The sequence below is a fragment of the Ascaphus truei genome, chromosome 6 (assembly GCF_040206685.1).
Source record: "Ascaphus truei isolate aAscTru1 chromosome 6, aAscTru1.hap1, whole genome shotgun sequence".
NCBI lineage: Eukaryota > Metazoa > Chordata > Amphibia > Anura > Ascaphidae > Ascaphus > Ascaphus truei.
The window spans coordinates 61648734-61661897 of record NC_134488.1 but is presented as its reverse complement, the minus strand read 5'-3'; the positions used below and the strand labels follow the sequence as shown (position 1 = coordinate 61661897).

At 42.9% G+C, this 13164-nt stretch overlaps 1 long non-coding RNA gene across 1 annotated transcript; it reads left to right on the top strand.

The window, feature by feature from the left end:
- Positions 1-647: 647 nt before the first annotated feature.
- LOC142497129 (uncharacterized) lies at positions 648-13019 on the top strand. Its single transcript, XR_012802184.1, has 5 exons — positions 648-791; positions 1603-1713; positions 4677-4813; positions 9919-10012; positions 12795-13019. It is a non-coding gene; the product is annotated as an uncharacterized LOC142497129 (long non-coding RNA).
- The last annotated feature ends 145 nt before the right edge of the window (positions 13020-13164 follow it).

Here is a 13164-nt window from a genome sequence, read left to right as displayed (position 1 = left end):
CAGCAGACCAAGTGCAATGTATTCCCCCCTCTGTTCAAAGCACTAAAAATATTAAAGCAAAACACTAATTGTTTTACATATTTAAACACTATGTGAAAATAATTAAGCGTTTGTTTTTACTTTTGCTGTTCCCTTTCACCTGTTGTATGTTCTGGTAATTAATAAATACAGAAAAATGTATAGCACAATACATTTGTGCAGCAGAGACTAGTTTGTAAATATAAACCGCACTTTTTGCTTAAGATATTTTGCTGGGAAATATGCATTAAGATCTTCTTGAAAACATTCTGGCAAAGCATTGGGAATAAAGTGATCTGCCTAAGATCATGCAGGAGTGTAAATGTCCCATGTGAGAATTGAACCCACTGAATAATGGAAGATCCAAGGCACTGCGGATTTGAGAATATGACATTTATTATACTAAGCACAACGTTTCGACCGCCTATCAGGTCTTAGGCAAGATGCCTGTCACTTGAAAAACTTCTGTACTGGAGGCTTCTGAGTAATATATAAAATGGATACCTGTGGGGTGATACCCCCCTTACCCTACCAATATATTTCTAGCCCCTCTAGCAGCAAATGGGTTACATATAAAGGCAGGTTTGTACTGTTCCATAAGAAGCTGAAGTGAGACTGACACAGACTAATCAGAGGAAGGACTTGACATGTGAAGGAACTTCGCTATTAACTGTCCCAAAATGTTGTGTAACCACATTGCTTCCTCATTCGCTGGTCTGTTAAATAGCTCACATCACCCAACCACCTTTACAGACGCAAGACTTGGAAAAACGGTGAGTACCTTGTATCGTCGCCTTTCTTGACACACTAGCGTGGGTCTCAAAAATGACCTCTTCTGAACCTGAGATCCATGCAATCCCTTTCAAACCAGATTACAAGCCTTATTTTAATTTGTATTATAAAAGGCCTAAAGCCTACAGTAGTGTCCACACAGCAACTCCTGCTGTTTATTCCCAGTTGCTCCACTCCAACAGGCAGCACAGAGCTGTTTCTATGCAATCAAAGGGTCTTATTGGGAAACAAATATTTTACTCTTCTCAGATTAAGTTATTTGTGATCTAATGTCATTAAGTGAGAAGGACCGAGTAGCCATATTAATGTACGTTTGGGGCTCATTGTTTAGGAATAAAATGCACCGTGCACGAAGTGAACAACTATAGAGTGGTGAAATCTCACCGTACTGTACAGTACGGGGGAGAAATCCTTAAAATTAACAAGGGGGGTGGAGGGGTGGTACCTCTTTAACTGCCAAATGGCACAATGCCTGACTGGCCTCTTGGGCAACAAAGAGGTTAATTTTAGTGGCCAAAATTAACAATATGTTTAAAATAGGTTATTCCTAGTTGGTTATCTGACATGCAGGGGATGTGCTAATTTACACTGACCTTTTAATCCATTTAACATCGCTGTTCTCACTTATAAGGTTCACCTTGGACATACATGGTGCTGACCCTTTAACTCATTAAACACATCTGTCATTAGGTCATTTTGTTCCTACAATGGGCTGACCCTTTTTATGATTGCAACAGGGACTCATTCCTTTCCTGTGCTGGCACTATGTTTGTGCCTGATGTTTTTCTGCAGGTATCATGTCAGTGGTCACCCAGCAGCCCGGGTTTGCCCCCTCTGGGGCTATGTCTCCGACAGGGGAGTGGAGCACCAAGATGTGTGACTGCTTTGACGACTGCCCCATCTGTAGGTACACGGTTATACACAGATATATGTATTCACACACATACATATGCAGATACTGTATGTTCCAGTGAGAGAAATGCATTAAAATAGTGTAATTGTACCTGAAATATTTGGAATCAGGCTCTTTTTATGTTATTTTAGAGTGTAAACCTGGCATATCTCAGCATTGTGCAAGTCCCTTTATTCCCCTGGGCCGTTGAGAAATTAGATTGTGAGCTCTAAGGGACAGTATGTATATCTTTATTTATAGAGCGCCATTGATGTACATAGCGCTTCACAGCAGTAATTTACGTGGCAATCATATAAATAACAAATAATACAAATAACATAATGGGAATAAGCGCTTCAGACATAAAACGGACATTTAGGAAAAGGCACCCCCTGCCCCGAAGAGCTTACAATCTAATTGAAGTGCCACTGGTCAAAGTGTGGTGATACTAGATTACAGAGTATCGCTACTTACATTTTATACACACGACTGATTCAGTTATACAAACATACACTGATACACACTGAGCAGCCTGACTCAGAGAGAGACACACACACACACACACACACACACACACACACACACACACACACACACACACACACACACACACACACACACGCAAGCAGAGCACACTGACTCAGACACATTAAATATGGTTGCCAGGTGTCCAGTATTGCACCGGACTGTCCTGTATTTGGACACTGTCCAGTAAAAAATGAGAGATAATACTGGACATGTATTTGTCCGGTGTTACCTCTCTGGACATAGTGACCTGACCGGCTTGGGGGACCACAGGATTTCCCTGAGCAGGGAGAGAGGACTGCAGCTAGGGGGCTGGGCGGCTTCCTCCATCCTGATTGGTTGCTGCTGGGTAATGCAGCAGGAGGAGGTGTCAGGAGTCTGGTGGTGGGGCCAATAAGAGGAGGAAACAGCATGGAGTGAAGAAAGGTGAGAGTGGTGTGTGTGTCTGTGTCTCGAGCGCATCACACCTGTCACTATTGTGCCCAGTATTTTTGGATAAAGCATCTGGCAACCCTAGCACATTTACACAGAGCTGACTCAGATACACACATACATACACACACACACACACTGATACACACAGAGCACACTGACTCAGATACACACATACACACTGATACACACACATACACACACTGATACACAGAGCACACTGACTCAGATACTCACATACACACACTGATACACACAGCGGCGACTCAGATACACACACATACACACTTTGATACACACAGAGCACACTGACTCAGATACACACATACATACACTGATACACACAGAGCACACTGACTCAGATACACACATACACACACTGATACACAGAACACACTGACTCAGATACACACATATATACACATAGCCGACTCAGATACACACACACATACGCACTCTGATACACATAGAGCACACTGACTCAGATACATACACTGAGACACAGAGAGCACACTGACACAGATACACACACTGATACACACAGGGATACACACACAGAGCACACTGACTCAGATACACACAAACACTGATACACATAGAGCACACTGACTCAGATACATACACTGAGACACAGAGAGCACACAGACACAGATACACACACTGATACACACACGGATACATACAGAGCAGACTGACTCAGATACACACATACACTGATACACAGAGAGCACACTGACACAGATACACACATACACACAGGGATACACACACAGAGCACACTGACTCAGATACACACATACACTGATACACACAGAGCACACTGACTCAGATACACACATACACTGATACACACAGAGCACACTGACTCAGATACACACATACACACACTGATACACACAGAGCACACTGACTCAGATACACACACTGACTCAGATACACACACTGATACACAGAGAGCACACTGACAGATACACACACACACAAACGCACACAAATAACTGATTCAGCTACACACACAAACACCCACTTATAAACAGAGAGCAGACTGACTCAGATACACACACGCAGGGTCAGCTGGTTATTTTGTGGGGCCTCTTACCTGGTCCGGTGCAGCATCTCCTCAGACAACGCAGCATCATGACATCGCGGCGTCACTTTATGTGTAATGGCAATGCAACACCATGTGACGTAGCGATGCCATGTGACATCACATTGTCATGCCAACGCAATGCAATTTGACATAGCGGCACCATGAGACGGGATGCTGAAGGAGGGGATGCCGCTGGACAGGTAAGAGACAGTTCCAGAGGCCCCGTGCTCTTCCTTGGCAATCAGCAATGGGATGTCACATGACATACACTGATACACACAGAGCACACTGACTCAGACACACAAACATATATACACACAGAGTGCAATGAATCAGATACACACACACACATATATACTGATACACACACAGAGCAGACTGACTCACACACACACAGATACACACAAAACTACTACTACTACACACACACACACCAAGCTACACACACATTCTGATACACAGAGCAAACTGACTCAAACACACACAGAGCACAATCAGATACACACCCACACAAAGTGATGCGCACAGGGCACACTGACTCATACAGAAACATACATACACTGATACACAGAGCACACTGACTCAGATACACACACACACACTGATACGCGTTGACTCAGACACACACACGCACACAGATACACACGCCCAAACTGCAATAGGAGATTCAGCTACTCTCCGGAGTCTACCCAAGATTTCGGGAGACTGCTGGTCATCCCAAGGCACCTTCGGCCAGTCTGGCCTTGAGGACCCACTGCGGATATCCCCTGGTACCATGAGGCCAGCCCCAGCCTAAACAGCTGGATTTATTTTAGAATAGTTTCCGCCTCATTTCTGTCTTCAGAGTATTTATCCCAGGCTGGGGGCTTGTGCCTGAAATATTTAATCCCCAGTCTCTGAGAAACAATGTCTTTTTATTCCTCCCAGGCCTCTTCGGTCTCTGCTTCCCAACATGCCTGGGGTGTTACGTGGCTAATAAATACGGAGAAAACTGCCTCCTGCCCTGTGCTCCGGGAGGAATGACCGCTATGCGCACACACATGCGTCTGTCCTATGGTATACAGGTGAGTAAACACTCATTTGTTTTTGGGGTATCATTCACAGACCAACTCACTCATTTTTACTGATGTTTTAGCATAAGCACCTCATAGACTTCAATGGAGTCTTTTTGATAGAATTCAGACATTCTCCATTACAATGCAAAATTTGGCTTCATAGTCCATTTGAAGGTTGGTATCCCTACATGGACCATTGCAAAACAGAGGTTAATTCTGTGGTTCCTAAAGCATCAAGGAGATCCTTACTGATGAAGTCGTTTCATCCCCCCCTAGGGAAAACAATATGGCGGTGTCAATGTCGTATGCCCTCCGCCTTGGAAATGGGGTAGCATAAGAGAAATGTGTAAGCTCTTCAATAATAATATTCCCTACGCATGCTATCTTTCAATATCTCCAAATCAAACACTTTATCCTCCATTTAACACCAAAGCCTCAACCCACCAAATATCTAGAGAACTGTCCCGTCTTGAATCCCCCGGTTTAAATGAACCGACTTAAAAGGGGCTTATTTCTGTTCTACACCAGTCATTTTCCAACAGTGATTCAGATAGGCTTGAATGCCCTGAAAAGTTATGGGAGACCGACTTCAACTCTAACCGTGACTTAGAAGGTTGGCAAGATATATGATTCCAAGTCTCGAAAATTTCTGTTATGTGTTCTAATGAAAGAAAATGCACGTCAAGTATTATTATTCAAGGAGTATCTAGCTCCTCCAAAATGAAATACAATCTACAAAACGACCTCCCCTACTATGTTTGAGAAATTGTGGTCAGATAGTATCATTTCTTCACATATGGTGTCCCTCCCCTTTTACTGTTACCTTTGGATAACAGTTAACAGTTTAATCAAATAATTGCCAGACGTGAAACTTGCTTGGGACCCCTGAAATGTTTTATTGTGTAAGCCTATAGAAGGCATTACCCTTACACACATCCTGAACACTAATAAATGCTAATAGCTAGAACCTGGAAAGGTCCAATCACTACAACGGCTGATGCCCTCGTGGTCAGAATCTGGTATGTGATATCCATGGAAAACATCACAAGCTTTTTTCATGCTTCCCAAATTTTCATAGTCTGTGTTAGAACCGGGTACTTAGTTATTTTGATGTTAAAGTGACAATCCAAGCCGGCGGGTGTTTTTGCAAATCCAGAGATACTTACCTCCAAAGTAGGTGCTCGTGCTCTCCTCGGCTACCAGGGTTCACAATATGTGCGCTGTTCAAAGATTTCATGCCCTGCAGACCAATAGGAAGCTGTGACATCATTGGTGTGGCTTCATTTCGGACAATGTGACGCAGGAGCTTTAAACTTTAAAGCCCGGCTTGCTGAGCCAGAGCAACTACTGACACCTACTTCGGAGGTATCTCCAGAAGCAGGGGGTCCCCGGAGCTGAAATGAATGGGGTTCAGTTCCGGAAATCCACTGCTTAGAGTGACCAGATGTCCCGGTTTATCCCCCTGGTGGGTGCCGATTGGCACTTGCCAGCTGCTCGTGCGCATGCGAAACCGACAAGCTCCGATCGCACATGCGCATGAGCGACCGGCAAACGCCATACACGCATGCACAGTTGGCAAGTGGTCACCCTACCCCTGCTTCAATTCTATATATAATTTAAAAAACTTGACCAAAAAGTTCGCCAGCATGGATTGCTCCTTTAAGGTAGAGTCTCTAAATTACCCCCACTCTCCATTTACTCTTATACACACACCGAAGGGGACAATCAGGACTTTTTCATTCTGAAAATGTCTATTGAAGTCTGTGGAGATTTTGGCTGACAAAACGTACTGAGCGTCCACTTTGGCATGTACAGAATTGCCCCGTCTGCTTCATCTCTAATCTAATCTCTCGTTCTACTTCTTTCCTTGAATATATGTATGTATGTCTTTATTTAAATAGAGCCATTAATGTACATAGCGCTTCACAGCAGTAATATACGTGACAATCATATAAATAACAAATAATATAAATAACACATAAAGGGGAGAAGTGCTTCAGACATAAAAGTAACATTTAGGAAGAGGAGTCCCTGCTCTGAAGAGCTTACGATCTAATTGTAAGGTAGGAAGAACGTACAGAGACAGTAGGAGGGTGTTCTGGTAAGTGCGTCTGCAGGGGGCCAAGGTTAATGTATGAGGTGTTAATTATCAGCCATGGAACTACTCATACAGTATGCATCCTTAAGAAGGTGTGTCTTAAGATGGGTATTAAAGGTGGATAGAGAGGGTGCTTGTCGGATATTGAGAGGAATGGAATTCCAGAGGTGCGGGGCAGTCAGTGAGAAAGGTTTAACGCGGGAGAGGGCTTTAGATACAAAGGGGGTAGAGAGAAGACATCCTTGAGCAGAACGCAAGAGTCGGGATGGTGTACAGCAAGAAATTAGGGCTGAGATGTAAGGAGAAGCAGAAGAGTGGAAAGCTTTAAAAGTGAGGAGGAGAATTGAGTGCGAGATGCGGGATTTGATAGGAAGCCAGGAGAGGGATTTCAGCAGGGGAGACGCCGAGACAGATTTAGGAAATAGTAGAGTGATTCTGGCAGCAGCATTTAGGATAAATTGTAGGGGAAACAGGTGAGAGGCAGGAAGGCCAGACAGCAGGAGGTTACAGTTGTCGAGACGGGAGAGAATGAGGGCCTGAGTCAGAGTTTTTGCAGTCAAACAGCAGAGCAAAGGGCGTATCTTGGTAATATTGTGGAGGAAAAAACGACAGTTGTTTGCTACCTTTTGAATGTGAGAGAGGAGTTGAGTGTGACCCCTAGGCAGCGTGCTTGGGCTACTGGGTGAATGATAGTACTTCCAACAGTAATGTGGAAGGAGGAAATAAGGCCAGGTTTGAGAGGAAGTATAAGGAGCTATGTTTTTGCCATGTTAAGTTTAAGCCGGCAGATGGACATCCAGGATGATATCGCAGAGAGACATTCAGAAACTTTGGTCTGTATAGCAGGTGTAAGGTCAGCGGTAGAAAAGTAAATTTGTGTGTCATCAGCATAGAGGTGATATTTGAACCCAAGGGATGTTATTAGGTCACGTAGAGAGTATAAAGAGAAAAGAGAAGAGGTCCCAGGACAGAGCCCTGGGGTACCCCCACAGAGAGATCGATAGAGGAGGAGTTAGCAAAAGAGACACTGAAAGTACGATGGGAGAGGTAAGAGGAGATCCAGGATAGAGCTTTGTTACGAATGCCAAGAGTATGGAGAATGTGAAGGAGGAGAGGATGGTCCACAGTATCAAATGCTGCAAAGAGATCAAGTAATATGAGCAGAGTGTAATGACCTCTGTTTTTAGCAGCATGAAGGTCATTAGTTATTTTAGTGATGGCTGTATCAGTGGAGTGAGCATTGTGGATATATCACTGTTGTATCTGCTGAACCCTTATTTTGTGAAGTATCCTGTATAACCTGCATTTTTTATCAATACAAAGTAAAGAAAATGAATGTATTAGCCAGGTCCTGCACACGTCATAGCGGGGTTACATGCCTTGCAGACCTCTCTGGTGCTGAAGGTGTTATTGTTTAAACAGATTTGCCACAGAGGGTAGGTGACACAACATAGTGACTGCAGAATGCCAGTTTGTCCTTGTTGTCCCATGTCGTAATGTTCTTGACACAGGGTTCCTACAACAGGAAAACGTTAGCACAGTTGCAACATAGACTTTCTGTAACTGGTGAGGAACCAGTTGGTTTGCAATATTTTTCCCACTGACACATTCAACTAACCACGTCCTATAACAGAGCAGCTAGTCACAAACACGACACTCAAATTTACCCCAAATAAATACTAAAATTATCTGACAAACGATTATAGTTTGAAGAATTGGCTGCTGTATCAGGGACTCTGTTGTTGCTATTCGCTCTTCCAGAATCCCCTGCTTCTCTCGCCCTCGCTGCTTGTTAGCTTCTCCCTCCCAAGTGAGGGCAGGGACATCATCAGACTGGAATAAAAAGCTTCATATGGTTCTATGTGCCATGTTATTCTATCCCTGTCAGCGGGGATTTTCACAGGGGCTTTCTCCCAATTAGAAAGGGTGGAGTTTCAGCTTTAAAGCAGCATCCCCCCTCAGTAGCCTATATTAGTTGAACTAATATATTGTTAGCAGGGCTTTTTTTTGTGACGGTACGTACCGGTACAGTGTACCAGCACCTTTTTCTCTTACCCTTTCCTGCTCCTCATCTCCGGCGGCATCTTTTTGTGACGTCACATGGCGCTGCGTTGCCATGACAAAGTGACTCCGCAACGTCACAACAACGCGACGGAGATGAGGAACAGGAGAAGGTAAGAGGCCGGGTACCGGCACCTATTATATTACAAAGAAAAGCACTGATTGTTAGAAACTTTCCCCTGCACATGAAACTTTTTTTTGTTAAAAATCATGAGTTTCTTCATCTGTAGATTGTAAGCTCTTCGGAGCAGGGACTCCTTCTCCTAAATGTTACTTTTATGTCTGAAGCACTTCTTCCCTTCATGTGTTATTTGTTATCTATATGCTTGTCACGTGTGTTACTGCTCGGAAGCGCTATGTACATTAATGGCGCTATATAAATAAAGACATACAATACAGCTGGAGCACCTGCGGTTACCATGGTAACCTGTACACTGCACAGGGCTCCATTTTAACTTTCAGGGCACTTAATATTTTGGAGCATCAGATTTATAAAATAAAAACAGTTGTTGGAAAGTACAGGAAGAAATCTCTTAAAGCGGCAATCCAAGCCGGCAAATGTTTTAATATGGGATTGAAGTAGGGGGTGTCCCGAGCTGAACCCCGTAAATTACAGCTCCGGGGACTCCTTTTTTCCGGAGATGCATACCTCCGAAGTGGGTGCCACTTGCAGCTCTCCTCAGCTGCCAGTGATCATGTAATAGCCGCTGTTTAAAGATCGTGCCCCCTGCGGGCGTAAAGGGGGCCATGACATCATCAGTGCGGCTTCCTATTGGCCCATGTGATGCAGCTTTAAACTTTAAAGCCCAGCTAGCTCAGCCAGAGCAGCTACCGCCACCTACTTGGGAGTAAGTATCTCCGGAAGTAAGGGGTCTTCAATCATATATATTTGTGCCATGTGACCATGTGACATTTATATAACCATTATGTTGATGTATATGCCTGTTTCCTGCAGGGTACGATCTGTAATGACTCCCTTTTGATGTGTTTCTGCGGCTTGTGCGAAATCTGCAGGATGGCTCGGGAAGTGAGACGTCACTCCCATTAAGGTGTGTCTTAAATTAAAACATCTGTGTACTGTACATGTTTATGTCTTTGTGTCAGCTTGTGGGGTGTGTATGTAGTGTGTTTTTGTCTCTGTTTGTGTGTTTGTGAAATTCTATATTTCTGTCAGTGTGTGTGTGCTTGTTAAGTTGTGTATCTGTGTCAGTTTGTGTATGCTTGTGAAGCTGTGTGTGTGTGTGCTTGTTAAGTTGTGTATCTGTGTCAGTGTGTGTGTGTGTGTGTGTGTGTGTGTGTGTGTGTGTGTGTGTGTGTGTGTGTGTGTGTGTGTGTGTGTGTGTGTGTGTGTGTGTGTGTGTGTGTGTGTGTGTGTGCTTGTGCTGGTGGAGTTGTGTATCTGTGTCAGTTTGTGCGTGCTTGTGAAGCTGTGTGTGTGTGTGTGTGTGTGTGTGTGTGTGCTGGTGGAGTTGTGTATCTGTGAGTCAGTGTCTCTCTGTGTGACACTCAGTCCACGTAAATATTTAATATTATTACTGTTTATACGGTTTCCTTTGCATTAGTGACATTTTTTTAGTAGCTGAAATTAGGTTTTAATACCTTCCAATGAGTTTTTCTTAGTTGTGCAGAGATTCATTTGTCACAAATGTTCTGGGAATGAAAAAACACAATATACAGTACTTGTTTCATTTAAGAAACAGCATGTCAGGAAAGATACACAGAGGTGTTTATTTGATCAAAAATTAACAATGATAGAGTGCAGAGCTTTCCAAACCTCACCGGTCTCTTCTTCATGTGTATAGAGCTTTCCAAACCTCACAGGTCTCTTCTTCGTGTGTATAGAGCTTTCCAAACCTCACAGGTTTCTTCTTCATGTGCACAGAGGTTTCCAAACCTCACAGATCTCTTCTTCATGTGCATAGAGCTTTCTAAACCTCACAGGTCTCTTCTTCATGTGCATAGAGTGCACCATATAGGATCCTTTCAGGTCCCCTTCTAGGGACCTACCTTGTTAAAATTGACTTTTCTTCATGTGCAGAGCATATCCAAACCAAACAGGTCTCGTCTTCATGTCCCCCTTATTCTGATTGATGTTTGCATACATTTATGTGACTTCACTTATTTTTATTTATTTATGTATAAAATGTTTTACCAGGAAGTAATACATTGAGAGTTACCTCTCGTTTTCAAGTATGTCCTGAGCATAGAGTTAAGACAATTAATACATGGTTACAAATACAGTTACGTAAGTGAACAGGGTATACATTATATACAAGACATTGCATGCACAGTTAAAGATAATATATATTATAGGCGTATGTAACAGTTACAGACCTGATTAAAAATGTGAGACAACCTTAGTTTTGAAAGAACTTAAACTGGTGATGGATGTGAGTCTCCGGTAGGTTGTTCCAGTTTTGGGGTGCACGGTAAGAGAAGGAGGAGCGGCCGAATACTTTGTTGAGCCTTGGGACCATGAACAGTCTTTTGGAGTCAGATCTCAGATGATAAGTGCTGCATGTGGTAGGGGTGAGGAGCTTGTTCAGATACAGTAGATGGGTAGCTTGCCCAGAAAGTATTTGAAGGCAAGACAGGAAAGGTGAACTTTGCGCCTAGACTCAAGTGATGACCAATTTAGTTGTTTGAGCATTTTGCAGTGATGTGTGTTGTAGTTGCATTGGAGAACAAAACTGCATATTGAATTGTAGAGGGTGTCAAGTTTGCTAAGGTGGGTTTGGGGGGCCGAGCCATATACTATGTCCCCATAGTCGATAATTGGCATTAGCCTCTGCTGTGCGATACGCTTTCTGACCAGCAGACTTATGGAGGATTTGTTCCTATAATGTACACCTAGTTTGGCATAGGTTTTGGATGTCAGGGTATCAATGTGCATCCGGAATGTTAAGTGGGAGTCAAACCATTTGCCCGGGTATTTAAAACTAGTAACAAAGTAAACAAACAAAGTATCCGGCCGCTCCTCCTTCTCTTACCGTGCACCCCAAAACTGGAACAACCTACCGGAGACTCTCACATCCACCACCAGTTTAAGTTCTTTCAAAACTAAGGCTGTCTCACATTTTAATCTGGTCTGTAACTGTTACATAAGCCTATAATATACATCTTCTCTAACTGTGCATGCAATGTATTGTATATAATGTATACCCTGTTCATTTATGTAACTGTATTTGTAACCATGTATTATTTGTCATATTAACTATGCCCAGGACATACTTGAAAACGAGAGGTAAATCTCAACGTATTACTTCCTGGTAAAACATTTTATAAATACATTTTATAAATAGTATGATGGAGCCTTTCACCATATTTTTGACACTTTTCATGTCTGTAGCACTGTAGTGCTGAGCTAGAGACATCATACTGTAGATTGTTCCGTGCTTCTACCTGTTCCCTCACATTCTGTATGCAGTGATTGAGGTTTTGTCTGTATCTATATATGCAATTTTTACTTATCAGTAAATGCACCATTTTTTGGTTTAAAGCATCTTGGTATACGTGTATTCTATTTATGAGTGCGGGTAGATTTCAATTCATTCTACATTTATTTGGGAATGGACAGGGATTCCCTATCTCACCAGCACCCTAGGTGGTGCTGTCTGACATATTTGTATTTCTCCTTCATGTGTACAGAGCCTTCCAAACCTCACAGGTCTCTTCTTCATGTGTACTATTGCAGAAGTGTGAATAGAAGCCTATGTAAGGCAGGGACATGATGAACTCTGCTGGAATTTTATATGTGGAGTGGGCAGAGAATTAGCAGGTGCATGTATTAATATATATACAGTAATATAGCATTTTTTCTGTTTGTTTCAGGCTGCAGACACAGCAGGAAGGGATCAAGGGATGGAGCTGTTTTTAGCAGGTTGTAGTACCATTGCACCCCCTCCTGGCAGCGTATAGATTAAAAGAATAAGATCACCATGCCGGGAAGTTTCTGCTAATATTTTGATACCTGGAAATAAAGTGTGCAAAATGAATGTGTTCTCTGTATGCGAGTACTACTTACTTTGAAGAAATAAACATGTATAGAGAAAGATATACAGTACTTGTGGTTTTATTTAGCATTTAGAAATCTTTACAGTTCAGTGATTACATATGGAAACCACCGATCATCTAACTATTTGGGCATTTTAAAGAAGGGTGCCTCTTTCGTCAAGATCCTGTTGGGGTGATCCCATTGAAG